Raw genomic sequence first — 14,964 nt, forward strand, 5'->3', positions numbered from 1 at the left:
GCGGCGAAAGGCGAGCGGTGCAATTACGCGGAAAATAGAAATTCTGGTTTTGTCGTGGTTTCGTGTAAGTGGCAAAAGTGGGGAAGCGGAGTATCTTGGGAACGGAGTGCGCGCATTTGCATCGAGGGGATAGAATTTCGACGAGGTTTTGCGGGGATGCGTGAAGAGAGAGAGAGAGAGAGAGGGGTTTCGAGAGGTGAAGGCAATGAATAATTTCTCGCTAGGTGTATGAATAAACAACAGGTTTCGCGGGAGTTTCGAATTAAAAGGTGGGATGCTTGAGGCAAGGAAAAAAGAGGGGGGAGGAGGATTCACGATTGAAATATTAAACCAACTTTCGAAAAACTCGACGAAAATATCGCCGTATAAAAGCTTATCCCTTCTCCTCGCGGTGTGACAAAGGAAATATATATATATATGTATTTTTATATCAAGGAAGGGGAAAAGAGGAATGAAATTCGGATAAGGAAATATTTCGAAGAAACGCGATGAATTTGTAACGCGTTGGCGGAGATTTTTGCGGCAACTTGGAAATTGGTGATCGCAGACACGTATCTTCGATTCGTTTCTTCTTCCTCGTTCGTGGTGGCAATATTGGCTCGCTCCGGCTGCCAATACTATTTGCACGGCCTATAGGCACCTCTCCTTTATGGCGCATTTGTTCTTTTATAGAGACAAAGGCTGCACGTATTTTCACTGTGCACCTTTTTGCCTCTTCGCGGTTCATCCGTGGGATTACGCTCGTCAGTCGAACGAACCGTCGAAACGAGTCGGCCGAGGGAACCAGAAACGTCTCTGGATTTTACGTTTCTGGTTATTTTCGTTTCGCGATGTTGCGCTTCGAGTCGAGTTCTCGACTCGTTCTAACGAGATATCCTTTTCTATATATATATATATATATTTTTCCTCCTCGTAAAAATTCGTTACGCTCCACATAGAATGTCACTTTTTCCCTTTTCTTTTTCTTTTTTAATGAAAAGTTACGAAATCGTCAGTGGCCGTGTTTAAAATAATTTTCTCGCCAGCAGCGTTGGTCGTAACGAATCGGTCGAGGATTCCGCGTTCCCTGGTAATCCAAGTGGGACCGGCAATTAACCCGCCCCGTTAAAGGGACTATTTTCGTTCGATGGAATAACTGATTATTGTCGATAATGGAGAAAACGAGTAACCGGCGAATAATTTGAGAACAGCTCGATTTCGCCGCTTTCTCCATCCTCCTATCCGTTAATCCGTGCAAATAATTTAAATACTGTTTTCGCGTTCGAGCCCGGTAATTGCGTTTTATCGGGCAAGTGGCCTCCTCCACCCGTGATCCTTCGTGTCAACGGTAGGCCAATTTAGTCCATCGGTATTTATTGCACCGACACGGTCCATTGTTTCGCGATATCCCGTAATAACGAAGATAACTTCATACATCGTTGATCGCCAATGGGATCGAAACCTACCAACGCGCACCTACCGGGAAACCTACCTCGTTTCCGTATACGATCCAGGAGAGAATGGAATTTCGCGTAGCTACGATCCATTTCCGTCCCATCCAAATTCGCATCGTGGAAAAAAGACAATTACATCGCGATTCCCGAATCCTTCGTTAAAGCGCCGCTCGTTACGATTATTCGCTTCGCTCTCCTTTCCGTATTTCTCCTTTCTTTCTCGCGTACAAAGAAAACTTTCGAGCTCTCCTTCCAACAAAAAACGAGAGCGCGAAGTAGATAAATAAATAGAATTGGCAGAGCCCAACGAAACGTACATTAAAAAGTACGGCGAGTTGCGAGGATTAAACGGAAGGATGGCGCGAGTAGTGACGAACGATGTTTAGTCAGCCTCGTTTCGTTAGCTCTAGTATTTTCGATCGAGATTCTTTCCTTTCTTTTTTTTGGAATTTTGCATCGGGCACATCGTTTTGCTCGTTAAAGGAAACAATTTTAGCTCGTCAAAGAGGAGCTCGAACGGAGAAACGATTCGCTACGTGAATGAAAATCACGATTCACGGTCGGATAAATTTCGGACAGGAGTCCAGGAGCAGACTTCGGACTTTCAACCAGGATTCTTTCCTGGCTGTTCGAGTAGAAGAATCATCGTTGCCATGGACACGATGCTAACGAGAAACAAAGCGTGTCGTCGCGCTCAAGTAAATCTTGCCCTGCGACAAATTCTGCAAAACGATTCCGCGACCAAGTAAAATGCTTTTCCTTGTTATTGTCGAATTTGTTCCCGTGCCCAGTCGCTCGTGCGTCTTTTCTCTTTCCTTCTTCTTCTCCTTCTCCTTCCCCCCCTCCCCCTTTATTATCTCCACGGATCTTTTCACGTTTTCGCGATATGAAAATTTTACGTCGGCCGTTCCATATCTCTTTCCATCATTTATTCGATACGGAACAATCCTCGGCTATCTTCCCCGGTAATCCCCGGTTTCTAAGAGGGATAAATAAAGGATAAGGCTCGAGGATAAGTAGCGCGGACATTAGAAGGATAAAGGTAGCGAGAACGTCCCGGGATTCGGCGTTAATATTGTTTAATGAGAGCTCGTGAGTTTTTCGTGGCCGTACAAACGGATCTGGTTATCTACTTTTTCTTTCCTTTCTTTCTTTCTTTCGTTATTGCGCAATCTCTTTGACCGGACCGATCTCTCCGTAGTCGAAAAGGGAAGAGAGAGAGTTCTGATTTAATAATTTTTATCACGGACGGTAGAAGTCTCTCGTTAAAATGTCGAGGGGGGTAAAAAAAATTTCTCTTCTGGCGACTCGAGCCTGTGTGTATATACATCGGTCGAATTTCGAAAGGATGAAATTAAGGTTGAAAAAGAAGTTGGGCCGAGCCCTCTCGAAACTCGACGCGCTCCATCGTTTCTGCCCACGCTGACGAGTCTCTCTCTTTCTTCCCCTTTTTTCCCCCCTCCTTTTTTTTTTCTTTTTCGTAAATCAAGGGAGAAAGCTGACGGAAAATAAAGAACGTTTCACGAGCCGGTGAATAAAAATTGAGATTTATCGGATGAACTTTGTCCGGTGGAGATAGCGCGATACCGCCACGGAATACGTAACAGGATCTCGCTAAAGGAATATCAAGAACGCGGGGGCACGTTTCATCGAATATATATATATATATGAAATAACGTTCCACGCGACCGATTTTCCGCGACATCCGCTCGAAAATACGAAAAGGCGATAATAAGAGGAGAAGAAGCTCGAAATTAACGATGGGTGGGATCTTAATTGGAAAAGCTAGACTCCTCTCCTCTCTCCCCCCCTCCCCCCCTCATTTAATTTTCAACGTCTACAAACTAGTTTCCACGCAATCAGGAGTCTATTAAAAACAATCATGCTATTAACTGCGAAAGACTCTTTCTCGTTCTATACATTTTTAAGTAAGTTTTCCGCTAGGGAAGTACACTAGGGAAGTTTAATTTCTATTCCTCGGGCTCGGGAAGAGTAAATAATATCGAGATATTAAAAAACTTTCTTTCCTTCTTTCTTTCGGATACCGCGGATACGCTTAAAAAAAAAAAAGAGAAAACAAAGAGAAAAAGAGAAACCATCCTTTTGAAAATGGATCGACTTTCTAAAAATAATCGTTCAAACGTATCAATTGCATCATCGACTTGCGTATTTTTTTTTTTTTCATCCTCTTTTTCATCGACGACAAATATGCAAACTTTTTAAAATCGTTTTTTCTTTCTTCTTCCTTTTTTTTTTTTTTTTACAAGCCGGTTCCAATTGCCAAGCACGTCTCCCATCCTCCTCCCATCGTTTCCCATCGACCGGACACGTTTCGGCTCGTATTAAAATACGCCTCGTACGACCTCGTTCGAGTTCGGTTTTCACGGGGTGAAAAGGATAAAAAAAAAAAAAAAGGAAGTAGAAAAGTAGAAGTTAGGGTAAGTGGCTAGAGGGTCGATGGGGGTGGCGAGTGCGAGGGCAGTAAGTAAGCGGGAGGAGGGGAGGGGGTTGCAAGTTTCGAGCGAAACTCGAACAAGGGTCGACGCGTGAAAAACTTTGAAAAAACTTCAAAAATTGGCACGACTTTTACGCAAATTTTTCGTGGAAAAATTTACTCTTACCGTATACGGAGCGATTCGGAAGATGTGTATCGTCGATACGATACGAAAAGGGTGAAAAGAAAAAAAAAAGAAAATATCGAGAAAATTAAAAGTCGAGAATTTTAAACCGAGCTACGGCAGATACGCTGCGATATCACGCGACATTTGACGCTGGAACGCGTCGTTTCATCAAATATGAATACTGGGAAACGACAGTATAGCTTACTGTCTCGTCGTAAGGAGGAAAGAAACCGCGAGACGTGTCTTTTTCAACCCCCCTTTTATTTCGAACCCTTTAATTTTCGATCTGGCAACTGTCACGAAACTCGAACGTTGCTAGATTTTATCGCGCTCGAATTCTCCCCTCGATGGAACGGTGAAAAAGCAACGATAAGATTGCTTACATTTTCGTCCGATCCCTGCTATCTGTCGAGCAACTCGTTTCGAAAATCTCTCGCGCCAATTTGCCGGCTCGCACGATCGACAATTAGACAACTGTCTCTGTGACATCTTTCAAAGTAACAGATGTTTACCTTTCCGTTCCTTTCGCTTTACGCTTTATGCTTCGAGAATCCACGAATCTCGTTATTCAATCGAATTAAACTTTTTCGTTAAAAATTATAATATTCGACGATTGTAAAGATTAAAAAAAAGGGAGGAGGGGGAATCCGCCGCATCTCGAGAAGAACGAAGCAATTCCAAACTCGACGTTCTCTCGCCAAGTTTGTTTACATTACCATCCCCGCATTTATATAGAGGAAAATTCATTAGACTAAATCCATTCCACGGTTTTTCCTCGTTTCCCTATCCGCGCATCGAATTTATTTAAAATTCATGGAGGACGGAGGAAACACGTATCCCCCGCATTCGAATTCGTACCCGCCTCGTTCCCTTCTCGCCAAATTCCATTTTTACAATATCCCTAGATTATTACACGCGCATCCAAACGTACGGATTTCTATACATATATATACATGTATACCGAACAATCACACTCCAGTGAGTATCATCCGTTGGATGAAAAATAACCGATTCCTCGTCGATACCAAGTTTCGATTCGTGCTCGAGATCTCGTCGTATCCTCTCGTATTGAAAGAGGAACGAGAGGGGGATGGGAAGGTATTCGAGTGAAGGATCGATGCAACGTGATTCGGTCGGGGTGTTTAAACGCGAAGGCGGGAAATGGAACGTTCGTAATATAAATAAGAGGGGGAGGAATTCTCGGCCACCTTATTGCCAATAACCCCGCCGTGCGTTATTATTTCCCCTAAAGCGTCGGCGTGTCGGCGGAACTAAGGAGACCAGGGGTCACGAACACGCGTTACAATACCGTGATTTCCGGGGGACGAAACCTACTTCCAGTTTAACACGATTGCGCAAAATCAATTACCACGAGCTCCCATAATATACGAGCAAAGTTCCCGGGCCAAAAGTGTTCCACTCCCACCAGGCGTCTCCGCCAAACTTGTCTCCACCACCGCCTCCACCCCCTTCCCTCTTTAACAACGCGAAATTATAGCGGTTCGCCTCGAATTCGGGCCGCGTTCGACCCCGCCGCCCGCGAAACAACCCTGGAAATGGCTGTCGCGCAAATGTGCACGAATAATCTGTAACTCCATCCCTTCCCTCTCTCTCTCTCTCTTTCGGTTATCGTTCAAACGGCACCGCGACGCGAGAGCCGTGTCTCTTTATCAGGGCGCCGATTGCACGTGAAAGCACCGGCCAAAGTCTCTTCCTGTTCACAGCGAGGAATATATATATACATATATCCCCACGGTGAAAGACCTTTAGACCGGTCGCCTTTCCTTTCAACTTTCCTCTTTTAATTTTCAACGTCGCTCCGGGCCCCTTTCCTTTTAAATCCGACACCGACACCGATGTGTCCAATAAGGGATCGGGCGAATAACACGGGTAATATCGGGACGATCGTCATAATTCCACCGATTGCTAGCGCGTGTCTCCGCACTTTCGTCCCATCTCCACTTCCCTTTTTGCCAGTTACGTATAACTGGCTTCGCCACAGTTGCACAGCGGGGGCTGGGTTGGGTAAATTCCGGGTGAATACGTAGCGACCTAGATTCTTTCGGTGTAAATGTGCGTGCGTGCAGGGAGGGGGAGAAAAGAGCAGCTGACTCGGCGTCTGGCAGTGACCGGAGCGGAGTTCGGATGCTCGGTGTCGTCGATACGAGGATCGAGCGAGAGGAAAAACGAGTTGAAAGCGGAGTTTCCATCGGTTTTTTAAAAAGGAAGGGGGAAAGGAGAAAAAAAAGGCGAAACTTTCCGCGGGTTAAAAATTCCCGGGAATTTTCCCTGTTCGTTAAAGCCATCGATCACTCGAAACGGCGCGTTGTCTTTTTAACAAAGGCAACCGTTATATAAAAACTCTGTTATTTCGTAACGGGGCGCACTTGGACAGGGAAGAGAACAGGATGACGAAGAAAAGTCACGTTCGCGAATATTCCCGTATCTCGATCGGAACGGGCCAAGATTCCCCGCATCCACCACGGGTTCCCAACCCCCAACCCGTTCCTGGAACGATCGGTGGCTCGTCCCAAACGAGGTGTATAACCAAACCGACACCCTCGATTCCGGCACGAAGCAGTTTAACGAGATCCAACCTCCGTTTAATTAATCCGAGAAATTGGATTAACGGCACGGCCAACTCTGCCCTCGATGCCGGCTGCTGCACGCGGCCGGGACACCGGATATCGGCAAAATAATAAAAATCTTCCTACCTACCTCGAGCGAAATCGTGTTGGCTGTTGTTGAACTGGTACGTCTGTATCAGCCACATACACGCGCGGCTGCCTAAGAATACCGGTCTAAGTCCAAAAATTCGAAGGGATTTTTCTTCGCTCACGCTGCTGAAACTTGATGGTGAATGGAAAGAGAGAGAGGGAGGGGGAGAGAAGAAGGGTAAATCGATTCTCTCCTCTCTGGGAAAATAATCTTGGCGAAGAATGGATGCGCGTCTTGTTCCTCCCAAAGATTTTCTTCTTTCCACGGGTGATCCGTAATTTTCGTGCCACCGCGTTCCCGGAAGCTTTGATCGGTAATTTCATGGCATCGGTTTATCGCGTTGCTTCACCGCAAGGCTCCGTTCGATCGTATTTCGTTGCGTCGAATTCGAGGAAGGGAGGATGTATAACATTATTAATGGAAGTTAAAAAGAAAAAAAAAATTCTTTACGGTAAAGTTCTCCTCGATTGCTCCCTTTAAGGAACGAAGAGGCGTTCGAGGAAGAAGGATTACTCGACGATAAGCTTCGTAACGATTGTATCGATCAAACGCACGTTAAGAACCGTGAGAATAATTGGAGGAGAAGTGGAGAGGAGGAAAGGCAGTGGGATAATTTTTTCGATTCTCCTCTCTCCTCCTCTCCTTTTTCTCACCTCGATGATATTTGGATCGAAGCGAGTATTTAAACGCGAGTCGAGAGGGAGGAATTGAAATGGACGGGGGAGGGAAACGGTGACACAAAGAAGCCGATTACCGAGTCTCTCTCTCTCCGGTTTTACCAGAGAGGGAACAACCTCCGTTCCCGTTCTATCGGTGATTCCTTCCACCGAGATCGAGGCCCATTTGCTCGTTCGATATTCTCGAATCAATTAAACGCGGAGACGGTTACGGATACGCGCGTAAAAAAGCGGCACGAATCCAGCCGGGAGGAATAACGAATTCGATACAATGGGAGGGGGAGGGGCGGCGGCGTATTTCTTCTCGTTGAATTTATACTTGTCGAACGGGGCTGAATGCGAAACGAACCACCGACGGTACTCGAGGATCCTACAACCGGCGGGGAGAGCGGAAGTAACAATAATAACGCTGGTGAAAAGAGGAAAACTCGACGGCGGTTGCCGTTACAAATCTACGTTTGTACAGAATGCAACAGAATTTCCGCGGTATCTTGCGTGAATCGCGGGGATCACGGGGGCCGACGAGCCAAAGAATCGCGTAATGACGAATCGGGTGGCGGAGAAAATCGTTTTTGCGGAGGAACGACGATCGAGATTGAGGACTTGCTCGCGGAAGTTGGGTGGCCACGAAGGTGAAAACGAGCGAGGAACAAAGAAGCAGAGAATCGATACGAAAGAAAAGAAAAGGGGGGAGGAAAAATCGCAATAAATGCTTCGGATACTTTGCGAAAAAGAAGTTGGAAGATGGAAGGAAAGAATCGATAAAGGGAAAGAAAACGAAGAGAAATCGCGATAAATACAAGTTTGTAAAAGGGAATTTGAAAAATGAGGAAAAATCGCGATAAATAGTTTGGATAGTTTGCAAAAAAGGGCTTGGAAAATGGAAGGAATCGATACGGGGAAAGAAAACGAACGAAGAAAAATCGCAATAAATAAGAGTTTGTAAAAGAGAATTTAAAGAAAATAAGGAAAAATTGAAATAAATACTTTGGAAAAAAGAAGTTGGAAAATGGAAAGAGTCGATACAGAGAAAGGAAACGAGCGAGGAACGATCTCGATAGATAGAAGGATTTTGCAGAAAAGAATTTGAAGAATCGAAAGGATCGATATAGAGAAAGAGGGGTACGTATGGGATGACGCGAAAAATCTTTCATTTTTTGTCCCGGTATTCACGGGCGCTGTGTACCGATGATGAGAATTGATTAAAGCGGGCGTCGAATCGGCTTGCGGAATTCGAAAAAAAAGATCATTTAAGAGAGGAAGGTATGCGGGGAATAGTCGGAGCCGGGCTGATAGGATTGAAGTTCACGATGTGCCCCCTTTTCTCCCTTTCCCCTCTCTCTTTCGATCGCGGAGAAATACCGACCGGCTTTCTTCCCTTTATCAGAGTAAAAAGGTGAAAAGTGCCGACGTGGAAAAGTGTCAGGGAGTTAAACGATACAGAATGCTCGGCAATCGAAAACAGATATATATATATATATATATATGGATATATACGTTTGTTATTGTTGGAGAAGCGTGAAAAGCATTTTTCATCAGGTGGAAGATTTTTATCAGGGTCAGGGATTTTTCGAATTTACATCGGCAAACTTTTTCGATCGAGAGAGAGAGAGAAACCATTTTGTTCTTTTTCGCTCGTTTAAACTCGAAAAAAGAAAAAAGCTTCGCTTTTCTCGTCCTCATTCCGTAAAATCGTATTAATAATTCTTCTATTAACTGTACATCAAGTGTGTATTTCGAAGGATCGTGCGAGTAGGATTAGTCCTTCCTTCCGGAAATAAAATACCCGAGAACGATATTTTTTCAGTGAAATTTGATTCGCATTTATCCGACGAGCCGAGTTCTGTCGGGGATGAAATTGAATTCGGAATAACCGTGGAGGATAAGTGTTGGCCGAAGTGGTAGTCGAAGAAAAGCTCGATCGTAGATACCATCGGGACGGATGATTCTCGCGTGTATATATATGTATGTATCTGTTTATTTTTAATTTCTATCGAGAGATAAAATTTAATCGTCCACGGTAACGTTTAAAGCGAGACGAATTATTCGAGCGGGGCTCCCCTATCGTGATCACGGCTAGTCGTATTCTTCGATCGATTTTCCTCCTCAATTTCGAGGAGGGGGGATAAAATCGAGCGTAATAAAATAAGGATACGGGTTAAAATAGGAAAAGTTCGAGGGACGATAATTTGAACGAAAAAAGGAGGAGAATATAAGAGAGGGGGAAAAGAAAGGAGGAGGATTCGAGCAAGCCTTTGATTCGTCTCGTTTCGTTGCGAAAGATTCAGGAGAGAAGGAGAGGAAAAAAGAAAGATGCACGTGCCCTTTATTTTTCCCCTCTTATCCTCGTGAACATTCTTCGACTTTCGACGAGTTCTTTAGGTTCCAGTCGTAAAAAAAGAAAGCAAGAAAGAAAGAGAAAAGAAAGAGAAAGAGAGGGAGAGAAACGAAGGGATGGAAGATAGGTCAATTGCAGGCTCGACAAACGGCAAGGAAATGATGCACTATCCGCGGAACGAGCACGGACGACCGGCGCATTCGTATCTCGGATTCCTTTTAATTACTGCTACGCCAGATATTTGTATTTCCCCGGAACGTTCCTCTTTGTTTGTGCGTGTAAGAACGAGGCTTCGAAGGAGGCTTCGAACAATGAGAGATCGCGACGTGGATAAACCTCGGGAAAAAATTGCAAGCAGCGAGCACCGGGTCGCCTCTTTCTCCTCTCGAATTTGGTTCGCGCCACCGCCCGATCCCGGGGCCACCGTTCGATCGCGAAACCTACAATTTCACCTTTTCTTTCCTCCCCGTTCAATCTCATTTAAAACTCCGCCTCGCCGTCGAAACGTATATCAACTCGTGCTCGCTCCACCTATTTTCCTCCTCTCTCTCTCTCTCCTCTTTTTTTCGGCCTCCCTTCGTCTCTCTTCCTCCCCTATCTCGGCCTGGCTCGCAAGCAACATTAGACCCGGCGGAACTAATTACCGCCCCGTCTCACACGAAGCTGCGAAGTCAATTTCAGCTTACACGTAACGTTTACGTTTATCGAACGAGTCGCGTTGCACGGGAATTCCATTTTCCACGGGGGAGGGAAAAAATGGAGAAAACGACGGGGGAAGAGAGAGAGAACGAGAATATCCACGCGCGCGAAAACTTAATCGACTTTGACTCGACCGGCTAGCCGGTCAGAGCTCGTAAAAGCGGAAACGTGAGAGCAGGCTCGGTTTTTATTGCGAATTACTTCGGATTCCTTCCTCCTCCCTGCTCGGATGCCGCAACTGGAAAGTAGAACGATACCGCGTATGGTCAGACGCGTCTCTCGAAATTCCCGTCGCTTTATCTTATCGTTGAATCCGTCTGAACGGATGTTGCACGAATAAACTTTCCCCCTCGCGAATTATCGTGCACGCAGGGACGATCTTGAAAATATGGCGATCTTAGCGGAAAATGGAAGAGAGTTTTGATCGAAACACCATCGTATCGAAATTGACCGGACGCGAAATTCACGTAAAATGCACGAGAGAACGTTCGAAATCTGTCACGGCTTAGCTCTTTCTCTCTCCCTTTCTCTCGAGAAAAGTAAGACGATTTCCGCTGAGAAAGCGAAAACTTCTCCGGGATAGGGGTGTCCGCGAGCGGGGTAGCATCTGGTAGGCGGATTTATTTCACACACGGGGAATGATATAGAGGGCGAGTGTCGCCAAATTTCGAAAGCTCGCTCGCTATGCCGCTTCGTCTACCGATGCGAGTTTTCGCTATTTTTCAGGGGCGGTAATCCACGCACCGTTCGCAATTCCTTTCCAAACGGATTCCAACGCGTTGGAAAAATGCCGGATACTTTTTATCGCGTCCTCCTCGCGTAATGGAACTCGGGCACGTGAGCGTAACTTTCGCAACGTGATTTTCGGTAAAACGGAACCGTATCGTAACGATAATTCATTCCCGCGAGATTGCAGGTTTACGACGCGTAATCTCGATAATAGCTCGCGGATAAAGTGTACCAAAGAGCGTATAAAAGGAAAAAAAAGAAGCAGAAAACGGTCTGGAAAATATACGTAGTCCGAAAAAGCGGTTCGTCGCACGCATTCGGCGAAACAAAACTTCGCGGATGATCCGCATACGTTTCAGGATCCTCCGCCTGTACAGTTTTCTCTACAACGACTCTCGCGAAAAGTAAAACGAAACTTTTTACGCGTTTATAAGCTTCTTACCAATGTTTTACCATCTCCATCCGGTATTCCGCTGCTCTTCTTCCGGAAACATTTCACACCGCAACCCCCCAATGATGCGATCTTCGACGCGCGATCTTTCGATGTTCGAAATCGCTCTGATTTTCCACCCGCCGCGATTTTTCATCCCAAGGAAAAACTCGCGGCAAAGTGAAGCAAGGTAAAGCAAAGTAAAGATGTTTGAAGGAAGATAGAGGGAGGGTAATTTTAATAACGGGCGAGGCGGTTGGGGGTAGGCGGACAAAGTGGCTCGGTCGTTTTAATCTCCGCAAGAAAGGGCTGCTAATCCCGGTGGCCCTGTTTGATCGCGCGGGACATACTCGTGTTCCTTGTTTTAACGCCGCAGCCTCGCCTCTGACCGCGAGCAAATATGTATAGGGGCCGCGCAACCGTGTTGCAACGAGGACGAGCGCAAACACGGTGGGCTCGGAGGGTCGACCGAGCATGGCGACGACCACGATACGAAACGATGCGAGGGAGGACGATCGACGAGTCTGGTCGAAAATCGTGGGAAAGTAGGCTGGGAGCCGCTTAAACGCGGCTCGGCCGACCGTGGCCGCTGGGATCGCGTGCGGTTTCGCGAAAAGTAGGATGTGAAGGTTTAACGCGGGGCTGTGGGAGCACAGAGAAGGAAGGGAGGCCGAAAGGGGGTAATCCGTCCCAGGCAACGGACGGGGGAGTTTTCTAATTTGAATGTTTGATGTCGGATCGCCTTTTGTTTCCGGCCCGGGCCACGCCGCCACCGAGAAGAAATAAGAGCAGTTACGTCTCTCGTCCCCTCGCCACCCTTGCCGTTCCTTTCTACCTTATCCATTGTTCCCCACCTGATACTCTCTCCGCTACCCTCTCCTCCTCCCGCTTCCCCACCCCCTCCAGCGACCCAATCAATCACGTTGCGAAAACGTATTTTCACGTCACCCTAATCGGATCGAGTTTAAGATCGGTTAAACAGAGCGGTTGATCTCGCTCGAACGGGAGAGAGAGCACGTTTGAATTTTAGATAGACAACAAGTTATTCGATACCAACTCCATCTCATCGCTGCTACGCTTTCTTTCGAGTCCCCCTCCCCCGGATCTAGATTTCATTTTCAACCTTCCATCGAGACTCCGTCGCACCACCACCCCGAGAATCCGAAACGACGATAACGGTCGACCGAAGGCGAAAATTACGATATCCCTGGGTACGTGTATATACACCACCTACCGTCGTTTCCCGATCTACCCACTTTCTTAACGCCCCCCCTGCGATCTCCAATTTCCACGTTTAATGGATTCCGTGTATTTTTATCTTCTCGCGGCGGCGATAAAGCCAATTAACCCCGTGTAAATGCTAATACGGGACAACGGGCCGGTCCATTGTAACAGGATACCGTAACCGGCGCTCGTTACGAACGCCTCTTAAAACGTCGTAAAAGTTACTTTTGCGACCTCTGTCTATTCCTCCCCCTGCCCCTCCATCCTTAACTTAACAGCCCCGCCGTTGGATCTCCTTCTCACGTACCGACTCGCGCGTAGAGCCCGCGACACGTATCCACCCGGCCGCGAGTACAGTTTCGGAACCGCGCTCCTTCCTCTCCTCCCCTCCCTCCATTTAAATGCTAATGTCGAGTCGCGCGTGGACGCGAGAAGAGATCGAGAAGTTTGCGACGGAAAAGCAGCGAAATACGCGTCGACGTGGACGACTGGTTCGCTTTGGCAACGGATCTTTCGATCCGTCTTACAGAAATGTGCACTTTGGAACGATGGTAAAAACGAGACTTCTCTCTCTCTGTTTCTCCAACCGACCATTTCAAATCTACTTTTCGTCCTTCTTCCAACCACCTTCTTTTTGCCCCCCTTACTTCTGCTCGCGACACTTCTCTACATTTCGTATCGGATCTTCCGGATCTGGATTCCCGGACGTGGAAAGAAGCGCGCCGTGTCGTTTTTTGGTTCGTATAAATTGTAATACGTTACGAATCGGGTTGATCGATCGCTCGAGAGAGAGAGAGAGGCGAAATCTCTCGGACGAAAAAAGGAAGGAAGGAAAGAAGGGGAGAGATTGCAAGAGGCAAGAGGTATCGTGTCGTTTTTATCGCATAAATAACGCAACATCGTTTTTCGAGAACCGTTGTCGAATCACGGATTATTAATGCTTCTCCGTCGTTCGAACGTAAGAGAGACGAATAGCTCGTTCCGCCGTACAAGCCGCAACGTTATCGAGAAAACTTGCCGCCCCCCCCCTCCTTGTACAGGTGTACGAGCAAGTCCACATTCTCGGATTTACTTTTATTCCCCGATATATCTTTATCTCGGCTCTACACGCTTTCCCTATCTTTCTCGGCCTCGGATATTCAATTCCCATTTATCCGCAACTTTTCTCGCCGCACTGATAAGACTCGAGAAGGTTTCGTTATCTCGAAACCCGTTGTCCGTGGAGATTGTTTTTTTTCTTTTCTCCCTTTCTTTCTTTTTTACCTCCGCGCATTTTTCTTCGAGAAATTGCCTCTTCTTTTTTCCCTCCTCGCACGAGTTCTTCTTCTTCTTCTTCTTCTTCTCGCTTCTTTCGAGCAACACGTATATTTCTCTGGGATAGAGAGGAAGAAAGAAAGAAAAGAAGAGAAAGAGAAACGAGCGATCCGAAACAAACGTTATCGCAAAGGCTGTTCGAAGCAAGCACGCATCTCGGAGAAGGCCGACTCGACTTTGCGTTTAAACACGGCCAAGTTTGCCGTGTTGGAACGAAGAGAGATTTTTAGCGGCGCGTTTCAGCCGCGAGAGAAATCCTCGTTAAGCACGAACCTAGCTCGAGGATGCGCCGGTTATTATTGGGCCGGTTCAATGCCAACCGCGCGTTGGATTTCGCGCCAAACTCGCCCATCCAAGGGAAACGCGGCCCGACGATCCCGCGTTTCGAACGAGCCCAAGGAGGCGAGGTGGCTACGAAACGGAACGAAAGTTGCGAACAAGTAGTGACGATAACGGGAGGAGGGGGGGAGAGAGTGGGAAATTCATCGAATTTCCCCCGAGGATTCGTCGAACCAGTTTGGATAAAATGGGTTTCATCTCAATTTTCGGTTCGAAGGATTTCTTTCGACCCAACGTAGCAAATGAAATTGACTCCGCGAGAAGATAGAAGAAGCCAACCCATCGAATAATCGTCCCTTCCACTACCTTTCGATTAGCACTCGACAACTTTTCCCCGGTTCGTGATAATAATGGAGATCCTCGAACAACGTCTCGATCGGACGAAACCGTGTCTTTTAACGAGGATTAAAAAGAAAAAGAAGAAAAAAGGAGAGAGAGAGGA

The 14,964-nt window shown here is 46.6% G+C and overlaps 1 protein-coding gene across 9 annotated transcripts in view; it reads right to left on the reverse strand.

Moving 5' to 3' along the window:
* The window catches only part of LOC107998754 (uncharacterized), a 47,211-nt gene that overhangs the window by 25,659 nt on the left and 6,588 nt on the right, over positions 1-14,964 (reverse strand). Inside the window, exon 3 of one of the 9 annotated variants that reach the window (XM_062084690.1) lies at positions 6,773-7,076. The exons of 7 other annotated variants lie outside the window; for them this stretch is intronic. The gene's annotated coding sequence lies outside the window, so the exon portion shown is untranslated. Of the gene's footprint in view, positions 1-6,772; positions 7,077-11,657; positions 11,815-14,964 lie in introns of all 9 variants that reach the window. One more of the 9 variants, XM_062084685.1, reaches the window with a different exon arrangement.

Source organism: Apis cerana, linkage group LG14, assembly GCF_029169275.1.
Source record: "Apis cerana isolate GH-2021 linkage group LG14, AcerK_1.0, whole genome shotgun sequence".
Taxonomy (NCBI): domain Eukaryota; kingdom Metazoa; phylum Arthropoda; class Insecta; order Hymenoptera; family Apidae; genus Apis; species Apis cerana.